This window comes from Nasonia vitripennis, chromosome 5 (genome assembly GCF_009193385.2).
Source record: "Nasonia vitripennis strain AsymCx chromosome 5, Nvit_psr_1.1, whole genome shotgun sequence".
Taxonomy (NCBI): Eukaryota; Metazoa; Arthropoda; class Insecta; order Hymenoptera; family Pteromalidae; genus Nasonia; species Nasonia vitripennis.
This window is the reverse complement of record NC_045761.1, coordinates 26,276,306-26,288,346: the sequence shown is the minus strand read 5'-3', so window position 1 is coordinate 26,288,346 and position 12,041 is coordinate 26,276,306. Positions and strand designations below refer to the sequence as shown.

General features: G+C 47.2%; 1 protein-coding gene across 4 annotated transcripts in view; it reads right to left on the bottom strand.

The window, feature by feature from the left end:
- LOC103316204 (serine proteinase stubble-like) overlaps positions 1-12,041 on the bottom strand; it is a 72,581-nt gene that overhangs the window by 22,511 nt on the left and 38,029 nt on the right. Inside the window, exon 1 of one of the 4 annotated variants that reach the window (XM_031930953.2) lies at positions 6,948-7,134. The exons of 2 other annotated variants lie outside the window; for them this stretch is intronic. The gene's annotated coding sequence lies outside the window, so the exon portion shown is untranslated. Of the gene's footprint in view, positions 1-5,157; positions 5,932-6,947; positions 7,135-12,041 lie in introns of those variants that run through there. One more of the 4 variants, XM_031930951.2, reaches the window with a different exon arrangement.

The window sequence follows — 12,041 nt, the reverse complement described above, 5'->3', positions numbered from 1 at the left end:
TTTTCATGAGTTTATACACGTGAGACGCAGTTTTGACTTTGACCTCGGGCGCTGGTGCACTGAGCGCGAAGCTGTTAAGTAATTTAAAATTTGCTTATTCCATGTATAAACTTTCCGCATTTACATGTCCATTGTCATGAAAAGTGCGGCGCGATAAATATCGCAATATATAAGAGTATTTTGAATATGGAAATACATTCGCGAAAGTTTTCACTCCCGGAATTTCTATATGCATATCGCGATAATTATAGTCCCCGAGAGAGGCTTGAAATTCAAACAGCAATTATTATTAAAAGTGTATTTATAAATAAGCGAAAATCGATAATCGCGACTTTAACTCGATATAAACGTGCCAGTCGACGGAGCCACTTAGGAAGCGTTTAACATTTTTCCGGCTTGTCTCTCGTTTCGCTCATCGGAAAAATCCCAATTAAATGCTTATCTCGTAACACGCAATCGACGCAGATACGCACTTCTGGTTATCGGAACGAGTTTCAACGATCTTGAAAATTCCTCCTAGCAAGCGATTATACGAGCCTTTTCATTTTTCTGCATATTACTCGCGTGACATCATTAAAAACGAGTTACATCTCATCTGGCGCTATTAGAAAAGTATGCGCGCGGAACTGTACGATGCGCGCACCGGAGAACTAGTTTACGGATAAATTATCGGCGATTATGTCGAGCTTTACGGATCAAACTGCGGCTCTTTAAAACGCGATATCTCTAACCGCTGGCTTAAGTAACCTCGAATAGAGCCTTAAAGATCGAGACTTTACACCAACTCTGCATTTTCGAAACATCAGTGTTCGACAAGCGTCTCAGTCTCGCGAATCGATCGCTATCGATAAGAAAAAATCGAAAATCGCGACATTGCGCAACCGTGCGACGATCGAGATTCCACACGGACGAGTAGCCCGAGGCCATTAATTCTATTCATAGCCATAAGGCGCGGGGACCAGTTTTCCCGCTGCTTCCAAGCACGTGTGTATACGTATACACACCTGCTTTACCCTTTTTTTCTCGGTAAGTGCAGCGGCTCCACGTACGCACACGAGCAGAGCGCATAATACTGTTATAGCGGGTATACACGAAAAACAGAAACGGAAAGTGCTGCCATATAGCGGTATATCGTATATGTAGTGTATCGCCTGCGATTTTTCGGCTCTTCTCTCAGAAAGGCTCTCTTTACGTAAGGCCCCGTGCGACTGCATTTTTTCCCGGAGAATAACAGTCCCGTCTTTTCGGAAGGTTATATGCATTTACGTAACGACCTTCCGTTAAACGCCACGATTTTCTCGGAGAAATAAACGCAGCCGTATAATATCTCGATATCACCTCGAATTATTTTTCGCGCGCATCATCTCAAAAATTCACGGCGCGTAATATAATGGAAACTTTCACAATGCACCGCAGTGACTTTTACGCCTCACTTATCCCCTCATACACACGAGGAGAGCTCGTTTTTTTTCCTCTTTCACTTCTTCTCCTCTGAGGTTTCTCGAGAGCAGCAGCAACACACACGCGTTCCGTTTTCCGCGGCAAAATGGAATTTCGCGCGCGCGCGACCGTTATATAGCTTGTGGTCAAGCGCATGCGCGCACACATACATTTAAGGTTGATTGAAACGAGCCTCCCGTCGTCGCTGTTGTGTGGAAAGTTTCGACTTTCTTCGAGGGGGACGCGCGCTTTTTCTTTATTAATCCATTGTTGTCGGCTCGGATAATAGCGCTTTTACTTTTTTATCGCTGCGCGGAATCGAACACACAGCATTCTCCGGTCGCGAGCTTTAGAAAGCGATACACGCGTGCGAAAAAAGTGTCACACGCATCGAGAGCGCAAAGATCTAATCATAGAATAACATACCGACGGCTCTTTTTGAATTTTCCCGCGCAAACAGCAGCAGCGCTGATCCGACTTTATAATCGTCGCAAATATTTGCTCGCACTTTCGCGAGAGAGCTGAAAGAAGTGTATACAGTCGGCGTAGTCATAACACTGCAGACCTATAGGTGTATAGACTACAGCTCTCCCTTATATTCCGGGAAAGTCTCCGCTGTGTGTGGGACAAAGGGCCGGAGCAAAGTGTTTCCGATGCGCGAAAAAACGAGATGGAGAGAGAGAGAGAGAGCCGTATTGTACGTGACACGCGAGTGCCTGGCATTCCGTGTCTCCGCGAGAAAAAGCAAAGTAGAGAGGAAGAAGGAGATCCGACAAAGCTGACCGATGGGATGGAATGGAGCGGACCTGGTCACCTCGTTTGAGCAGCTGGAGGGGATCGCTCTTGTTTACGATGGGATATCGTCACAGAGTTCTTATTCGTGAATTTTCGAGGAAATCATTCATTGCGAATTGATTAATCGTTAGTTTCCCTGCGAAACTCGCGTGTAATTCACAGCTCCGATAAAAGCACCCGAAGTGGAAAAAAGAAAACGGCAACTTTCCGTCCAGCGCGCGGGGGACAACACCTAGAGGTGCGAGAGAACTGCTGCAGCGACGGCCGCCAGGTGAGCTCGGCGCGCGATCAATAGAAGGAAGGCAAGTGCCGAGAGAGAGAGAGAAAGACAAGGAGCGTCGAGGAAAAAGCTCGACGAAAATAGAACGAGCACCGGCTCAGCCGGCGAAAATCAAAATATCACGTCTGAGCTATCGCTTATGGAAGCGATGAAGTTGTCGAAAATAGCAGGAATTTTACTAATCGCTACGCGTATATATGTATACACACGCGTATACGCACGCGATATCGCGGACAGCAGCGCGGGGATAGTACCGTATGATGCAAACGTGACCGTCGGCGGACGCGAGGTGTCGATCGGCTTCTTCTTCTTCTTCTTCAGCGTGTACCGTTCGCTTCCGCGCTGCGGAAGTTCGGCTGTTTAATCGCTCCGTGGAATAACCGTCGACGATCGTATAACGTTTATTTATTCGTACACAAGAGGATGATTAATCGCGGCGAGCTGATGGACGATAAATTTTGAAGAAAAAAAAAAGAAATAGCTGGAGCGCATCAGTCATCGGAGTATAATGATATTCGAGGAAAGAAGAAAGTTTCCCCGCGAAATCCCGCAGGATGGCGTACATTATAAGCCTCTATCTTCGGCGATACGAGAGAATAGCGAAGAAGGTGTCGATCGCGCCGCGCAGTTATTTATTACCGTTGTGACACTTCCGTAATACTTCTCTCTCTCTCTCTCTCTCTCCGACCCTCGTTTCGCGCTTCTGTGCGTATGTGTGTGTGTGTGTGTGTGTGGGTTAGTATTTACGAGTTTCGCGGCGGCGGCAAGTTTCGGACTCGGATTTATATTCCGTTTTCGTTGAACTTCGCCTACTGTGTCTTCTCCGCGTTTTTCATGGCTCTCGCGCGACTTGGAAAATTATTATTTTCTCGCTATCCGATGTCAAGTAGTGCGTAATGCTAATGCGATAAGCTACTTAAAATTCACTCAAAGTCCATCGGAAAGAGATGATCTTCATAAAGTCGTCTTTCGAGAGAGGAAGAAAAAGTCGAGTTTCCAATACACGGAACAGTTTCTCGTGCGCGCACGTCCGAATGGAAAACGCCGCATCCTCGCAGTGTTATAGCAGATGTGGAGCATCGGTAGTTGGCAAAAACTTGCCCTCCTCATCAGTTCCACGTCTTTCTCTCTGCGGCGAGAAGCAGAATCAGATTTAGCTCGCGTATCAGTCGAGCTTTTCGCGCAAAAGCTGATGCATCGTGATAACCGCGCGAAAGGTACGACGGGTGGTTAAAAATCGTATGGTGGAAACAAAAATTTAATTTGAAACAGCCGTGTGTGTACCAAAGTCAACGTTTCACTCTGCCTGTCAAACGAGAGCTTTGACAACTTTTCAATTTTCCCGCGCGACTTTTTCAAAAAGCAAATTCCCACGCAGTGTTCCATCGATCCGACAGCTCGCAATTATTTCAAATAGACCAATCCGAAAAGTTTCCCACAAAAGGCTAACGATATCACAAGCGGAGAAAAAACGCATCAGAGGATAAAAGGACATCGCGAGCAATTTTACGGGGCGCATTAAAGCGCGCACGTGACTTTCACGACTCTTCTCTAGCTAAATCCAGGCAGGCTTGCATTTATGCTAATTACGCGCGCTGACCCGAAAAGACACTTTAACAATTTACACGGATTCTCGGTAAACGCACTCTCTGCCTCTATTTTATACACATACACACACACATAGAGAGAGACATGCAATGCGTAAAAAGGAAATTAAGGACGAGCTCTCTGCGGCGGACGAATTAAGTTTGTTGTTGTTATACCCGCAGCGGGAAATATTACATCTGACAAGGCTGCGCGATCGTGTAATTTCACGTGGCCGCCGTCGTCGTGATTTACATGCGACTGTTTAGAGTGAGAGACGTGCCACACGGATGTATGTAGACGCGCGCGCGTGTGTGTGCTTAACCGACATTTCGGCCGATGATGGTCGAGAGAAAGCTGCGCGTTTGTTTTTGATTCGAACGTGTGCAACGGAGATTTTTCATCCTGTATGCATTATGTAGACGCGTCAATTAACCCTATGCACAGCGACGCGTATGTATATAGGCTGCACTTTAGAAAGATCGATTCATCGCGTCCCGGGGGAGACTGTATTATATATAATACATGCAGCCAAAGGACACCTCTGTTGTACATGCGGGCATCTCGCTGACAGGCCGTGGGCGGCTGCTGCTGCAGAGACAAACTCGTTACCGACCTGCTGCACTTCACAAAGGGGCACACAGCAGTCGAGCTATAGGGTAGAAGAAAAAAAGACGCACATGTGGATAATAACCCGGGGGTGTAGATTGGCTCCCGATCGACTTTCAGAGGATCAGAAGTCGCTACCTCTTTCGAGTAAAAGCTCCGAGCGAGGTATATGCCTGACCGCTTTATCGGCTCTGAGTGTGTGTGTAAGAGGAATCGCGTTTACGTCCAATTAAGTTTACAGGAAAGAAGGATTCCTCCGATTCGTGCCGAGCGCTCGTATTTCCCCTGTACACACGAGAGTGGAAAGTTCGCGCGTCGGACGTCTTAATCTCGAGCCTACATCGTTACAAATGCTCGGTACACCATTTTACAGAAAAAAAAAAAAAAACGTTCTCACGCAGTAGCCTACTGTAAAAAGCGAAGAAAGCTGATGAATTCGATCGAAATACCTGGGCCTCGTGGTCGTCAGAGGTCGATTAATCCCCGCAGAGCGAGAGAGCTTGTGACGTGAGCGGCAGCTCCTACAAGCGCCGGTTCTCATCGGCGGCGTTGCATCTCTCGGCGGCGGCCCCGCTATCAGCGGCGAGCATTTCTGCTACTGATCCGTACCGTTAATTTGTAGTTTTACGCCTGGTTTTTCGAATTTATCACGCTGGCTTTCCACCGCGGCCGATTTTCCACGGACTCGGTTAATCGATCGGCCGATATGAGTTCTTCTTCTTTTCCGATAGCGATATCAATTCTTCCCCCCTTCCGAAATCGAATTTATATGCAGATTCGAGTGTCAAAGATCCCGCGAGATGCAGCAGCTCTTCCTTTTTGCGAGGCTTTCGGCGGCGCACGATTTCTCTCCGGGTATCGATTCGAGCCGCCGTCGTTGCGTTCGCTCACTCGACTTCTTCGCCGGCAATTTAACCAGCCAATGATCCGCATGCCACTCGGCCGTTCTTCCTCATCTTCTTCTTCCTCTTCTTCCCCACGGCTGTTTTTGCGCAAGCCGATCGCTCGTAGCGAACACTGCGCCTTTTTTCTGCCTTACCGATTTTATTCCTTTCCCTCTATATCGGTTTTTAATTCTCGCGGAGTATAGGGAACGATTGAATTCACGTCACACAGCCGTTCCGTGTGCACTCTGGGAAATCGGAAGTGCGCACGCGCGATCGGTTGCTCGGCTCACGGAAGCCGGACTCGCACTGAAGGGGCCGACCGGTAAGGCGCGTATACACGTCGCGCCGCTATAGCTGACCGTCGGTCTCCTACTCCGGCCAGGTGATCGCGGAGAGAAGAGGGAAGGACACTGGACTGCAATGCGAGCGAGTTTCTGTGGAGTGGGATCGGAGTTTTTGGTGGGCTTTGAACGCTTTTTTCCGGGTCGGATTACGTGGAAATAGGGTACATCGTGACACACTGGGTTTTGTGGAATAGGGACGAATTGCTCTACGCAAAATGTTTACAGTTAACAAAAGTATTTTAATTCTCTTAGAAAGTATATAGCAGTCGTGGTTTCAGCATAGGTGACACACCTCTATATTTATCACTCGGCGCGCAGATGGAGATGAGGAAAAGCGAAAAGTGCCTATGCGCCACCTATCGCCGTAAGCCAGAGACTATAGAGAATTGGATGGTCAAGCTGTAATTTTTCAATCAAACGCGGCGCAAAAACAACACGTCCCGCGTCAGCAAGAAGCACCTCGTCGAATCCAGGACACTATCACCTGCACTTGCGCGGCACAGCCTCTCTCTCTCTCTCTCTCTCTCTCTGCCACCGCAAACAGCCGGCATCACTTCTCTCTCGGAGCAACATTCAAGGTCAGGGCCGGCCGCTACTCGCGCTCGCGCGTCAAAATTAGAGGTGTGTATGTGCGGCCGCAGTTCCATATCTCCGTGCACTTACCTCCTCGCGCATGCACACACGTGTGAGCCGCAGTGCATTGCAGAGAGAGAGAGAGAACACGTAACGGTTAACGCGTCTGGGCACGTCTCATTTTTTCCCGGCTCTTCTCTCTCCTGGTTATATACACGAGTATACACATGTACACGAACGCCGTATATACACCAGAGCATCCCTCGTGTGTACAACAATCTTTTTCCTCTCGCTTTTCGGAGCCGGCGATTACTTATGCATGTATGCGCCGGGCGGTAAGTCGCTTTCACGCGGCTCCAGTGCGGGAAACTATATGTAAGAGAGTTTTACCGTAACGACTGTTTGCCGTTGAGCGGCTCTTAAAGTAATACTCACGTCGTTGTGCGGCGCAGAGCTCGGTGTAATGAGACGAGAGGACATAACTGGCGCGCGAGCTTGTATACGAATGTGTCAGCCGGTTTGGAATGACTTTTCAGATATATTGTGTTTAGCTCGACGTATAACTTTGCCCATAAACGTAATAGTGTATATGTACGAGCATCAACGTCATCGATCTCCCGTCGTCCATCAAATTATACCACACTGCTAAACGCCCCCATAACTCCGCGTTACACACCTACGTGTATACCTGATGTAAACGTACACCGCGAGATCGATCCATCAGCGATATCCACTTTATTCGGTGCGAACAATTAAAGCTCTTTTCGCGCGTCGTTTATTCATATCCGTAATCTTGGCGCGTCGCGAGCGCGTATAGGACCTCGTGTGATTTAGCTCGATTTGTCATGTCAGAGAGAAAACTGTCGCGGCGGCTCGCAGGACGATTTATCAAAAATACATCATCGCCACGCGTGCGCGCGAGCGTCCGGATAAATCTTCCGCGTGTATTTATTTCCAGCTCCAGTACCTGCTGTAGCAAAGTTTTTTTTTCCGATGTGTAGGCGGAGTTTGACAGTTTCGGCTCTTCATACGGCAGAGATATTCTGTGATTTGAATTTCCCGCCAAACAAAAAAATAACAGCCACACCGTGAATTCACCTCGCGTCTCCGAAAATTAAGTCGCCGAATCCTCGGCCAATTGTCATCTCAGGCGTCTGCTCTCGCACGTACGGCAGAGCTATTACAGCCGAGAGCGACTCTCACCCTTTCGATTTCTCTCATCCGACCTGTTATCCTTTATCTCGTCCCCGGACTCTTTTCCTCTTTTTTTTTTCGACCATCCCACGCACTTTTCGTGAACGATGAAAAAATTCGAAGAATCGTGACCGGCCTGCTTATGAGGCGTCTGTGTGTGTGTGTGTGTGTGTGTGTGTGTGTGTGTGTGTGTGTGTGTGGTGCCTCGGGGATCGGGCGAGTTGTCTTCGGATCTTTTCGGGTAATTTTTTGCACATGACTGAATAGTTCGTGCTTCACCTTGTATAGTAGAGTAAAATCGGCACACGTAAACAGTAATTTTTCCTCCTTCGACCGTTCGATCCAAAATCGAGGAAAACAAATACTGTAGTACCTCACGTCCGTCGTAACAACCGCCTCAGACGCAGCTCAGTATTCGTCGAGTCCACATCTATAAGAACATGTCGACTCCGTACAAGAAATTCGCCGGTAATACCGATCGCCATCAGGAGTATCTCAACACACCATCGGATCCACCGGCTTACAACGAAATTTCGCCCAAACACTCGGCTTACAACATGCCACCTCCGCATCAGCATCACCTTCAAGGCTACACTATTCCGGTGCCTCAACCTCCGCCCTTCATCGTCCAGGTCGAGCAACAGCCGATGACACCGTCGACGTCGCTACAGCAATCGGTCGTCGACGTGAACAGTGGGCGTGGGGATACCGTCGCCGTTGAGAAGCCTTGGTGCGGTCTCTGCTGTCAGCGTTTCTACATCGTCTTTATCATTTTTATGATTATCGTCAGTTTTTCATCGTTAGTGGGACGGCTGGTACGAGAAACTTAGTGTCCTTGAAGAGCTATAGTGTTTGGATGATGAGTGTTCGGTAGAGGCTCGTTACCGATCGATTTCGATTTGTGTTTATTGAAGTGGTCGATTTGTTCATGAATTTCAAATGTGTGTGTGTGTGTGTGTGCGTGTGTAACTCGATATGTACAAAGTTTTCTCTCTCTCTTTTTGTATAATCTTTTTTTCCACAAAATTACGGCATTAAAATGACAAACATGCTTGAAAATTGTGCGTATTTATATACCGATCGCTATCCTCAATTCCTGGTACAAAAATATCATGGTCTCGAGCTCCTTTGCGCTTTCGTTTTTGCAAAGTATCGCATTCGGAAACCGTTCGCGTTCCGACGATTTATCTTCGCGCATCCGTATCGCCTCTGCCATACATCCGCGAACCGAACGGATACAGCGATGCTCGGTCGCGATTACTATTGACGATTAAGCAACGCTGACGCAATTGCTTTTAGACAATTTTTTTTTTTTTTAGCTCCAAGTAAATCGAAGGAAATCTAATGTGCCAAGGTTGCAAAAGTAAACGTTGATTTCTCCTTCTCAGAAAGTCGAAATCAAATTCTGGGAAACCAAGAGTACCTTCGAAATCAAAACAAACAGCAAAACGTGAAATACCTCTAAATAGATGGCGCCGCGAAAAATTTCAAATCGAGAGCACTCGCATAAACCAAAACCGTCAGTTCACACGAAGCTCAGTGTGTAGAAAAGGCGCAACTTAGTTTCAGCGAACAAAGACGCTTCGCTCCTTCGATTTCGCTTCGTCGCCGTCCTTATCGTCTCGCTTACACGCATAGCACCGTGCCTACGTCAACCGTAACTCGACGAAGCGCCCATATACAATTTCTCTCTTCTCCTCTGCATCGCTTCAGACGTACTTCAACCTTCGGTGAGTTCACATCGTATAAAGTTCCAAGTACACACATCAGTAGCGAATCATGTCGGTTCCGTACGACAAATTCACCGCCGATAACGATCGCAAGGGGTTGCTGGACACGCCGCTACCGGCTCCCCCAGCCTACAACGAGGTTCCGCCTCCGCGCCAGGCCTACAACGAAGCCCAGCCTCAGCATTCGGCGTACAACATGCCACCGCCGGTGCAGCCGTACCCCAGCGCTCAAGGCTACGTCAATCCGATGCCGCAGCCGACGCCGTTCATCGTCCAGATGTCCCAGCCTTCGGCACCGGCTCCGGCGGCTCCGGTCGTCGTTGTGAACAATGGTATGGGGGACACCATGATCGTCGAGAGGCCTTGCTGCGGCGTCTGCTGCCGACGATTCTGCTGCGTCCTCTTCGTTTTGCTGCTGATCCTCATCATCGGCGGAGTGGTTGGAACGCAGAGTCGCTAGTGCTCGAGAAGCGATTTGGTTATGTAGATGATAAGTGTTCGGTAGAAGCTGTAGTTTTACCGATTTTGCTTTGTGTTTTCTAAATTTCATCGTGTAGTGTGTTTATCGAGAAAAGCGATGTTTTTTTTTTTGTTTTTAAGCTTGTTCTTTTGAGTTTCCAAAGAAGTTGAATCATTTTGAAAAATAATTTTTATTTTCCACGCGCGGATTAAGCGCGAAAGAGTTAGCTTTATTCCGAGAAATTATGTATTTTGCAAAATCAGCCAAGTGCACCTTCTCGTTAATTCTCCGAGACAAAGACGTCAGACGTGTAACTCGATATGTATGACGCTCAGTTATGTATAAGCGAAGCTTCCGCTATTATTTTTTGTATACTTAGTTTTTACAAAATTACAGCATTAAAGTGACGATTATGCTTGAAAAGTATACGCACGTTTGTTTTCACTGATATCCTATACAAATATAATTGTAAAATTTCATGCGTAAGTATTCGAATTTGTAGCCACAACAATCTAGTCAGTGTTTCCGCTCCCTATCGCAATCTATACTCTCGCAATGCTATCGTTTTCCTGGTAAGAAAGCAATCTGAATCAATTACTCCATAAAATCTCCTCGACAGTAACACATTAATTAAAATTTTTCGATAAGCCCCTCACGCCCATCAACAATCGGCCATCTGTCTCCTTTTCGGCTCACCTCTCAATACCTCCTTACAATCCGTCAGTTCAATACTCCTCTCTTTCTTCTCCCCGTGCATAAATACTCTCCTTCCAATCGTAAACATCTCCCAGTCGAAAGCGCGATCACGTCCAAGTAACAGCTGCGCAATGTCGGACACAGTCGCCGGGTCACTTCAACAGCCAGCACCGGCTCCCGATAATCGACCTCCCGTCTGCCTCGTGCTAGCTGTGCGCGAGGAACGACCTCATATCATTTTCGTCCAGGATAAAAAGGGAAAAAAAGAAGAAGAAGATTGCGCGAGCTGCTGTGGCTCGCTTTTGATATGCATCGTTCTGGGGGCTGTTTTTGCGGGTATTAAGTTATCGACGGAAGCATTTTTCCGAGATTAATATAGTTGTCTGTGTAGTAGAAAGCGTAGTGATTCGATAGTGTAGTCTTCGAGCCTCAAGACGAGATGTTATTTTTGACGTGAAAGTTCTTACGTGCGTGCTCGCGCGCGAGCACAGAGGCAGCTTTGTTGCGACCCCAGTGTATCGTTGGGCGGAACGTGATGTTTGCCGGTAATAAACTCTGAGAATACATATAGAAATAAAACATTTAAAAATATACTGCACAAGCGCAAAGAAAAAAATAGCGACTTCACTTCCGCTTACCAACGACTTATCGCTCCATCCTTATCATCCCGCGAATGTATCCGCACCGAGGCTTCGTCAGCTTCAGTGCACAGCTACGAGTAAGCTTCGCTGAAACGTTTCTTTGTTCTACGCATGTCGGTGCCGTACGAGAAACTTTCCGGCGAGGAGTCGTCGGCTCCTCCGGCTTACGAAGATGTTCAACCGGGCCGTGATACCATCCCGGTGCTGAGCCGTCAGGACTACGCCCACATGCCTCCGCCGCCGCCCTACATCGTCCAGGTCATCCAACAGCCGACGAGACCGGCTCCATTGCCAGATCAGCAGCAGGTCGTCGTTGTGAACAACAGAGAGGAAAGCGACGTCGAGGATTCCTGCTGTTGCCGTCGTATTTTAGTGTCGGCTTTTTTCATTTTTATCATCGTCGTTGCCCGACTAATCGTTAGGATGCAATATTATAATTATTAATGCTTTATACAATTTTTTTTTTACTATTTTTATTTACGAAAGATTTGTGAATAAAAACACACTTGTGCTTTATGAAAACCTTTTTTTGGTTCTCACTGCGTTAAATGTACTATTGCAAGACTTTATCGACTCCGGTTACGCATCGAATTGTTCCTTTACTGTCGCTATCGGTATTCGCTTCTTAATCGTTTCGAGACTTTATTCCTGCGTTGTTTTTTGAGATTAGGTATATGTAGCTGCTTGGATGATCTTTATACCAAGATAAGCGCACCGATATGACGATTTATCGCAAACAAGGCTAAAATTGATATCATTATTTTTAGTTTGAGGAATTGTTTACTATGCCAACACAAAGCAATACCAT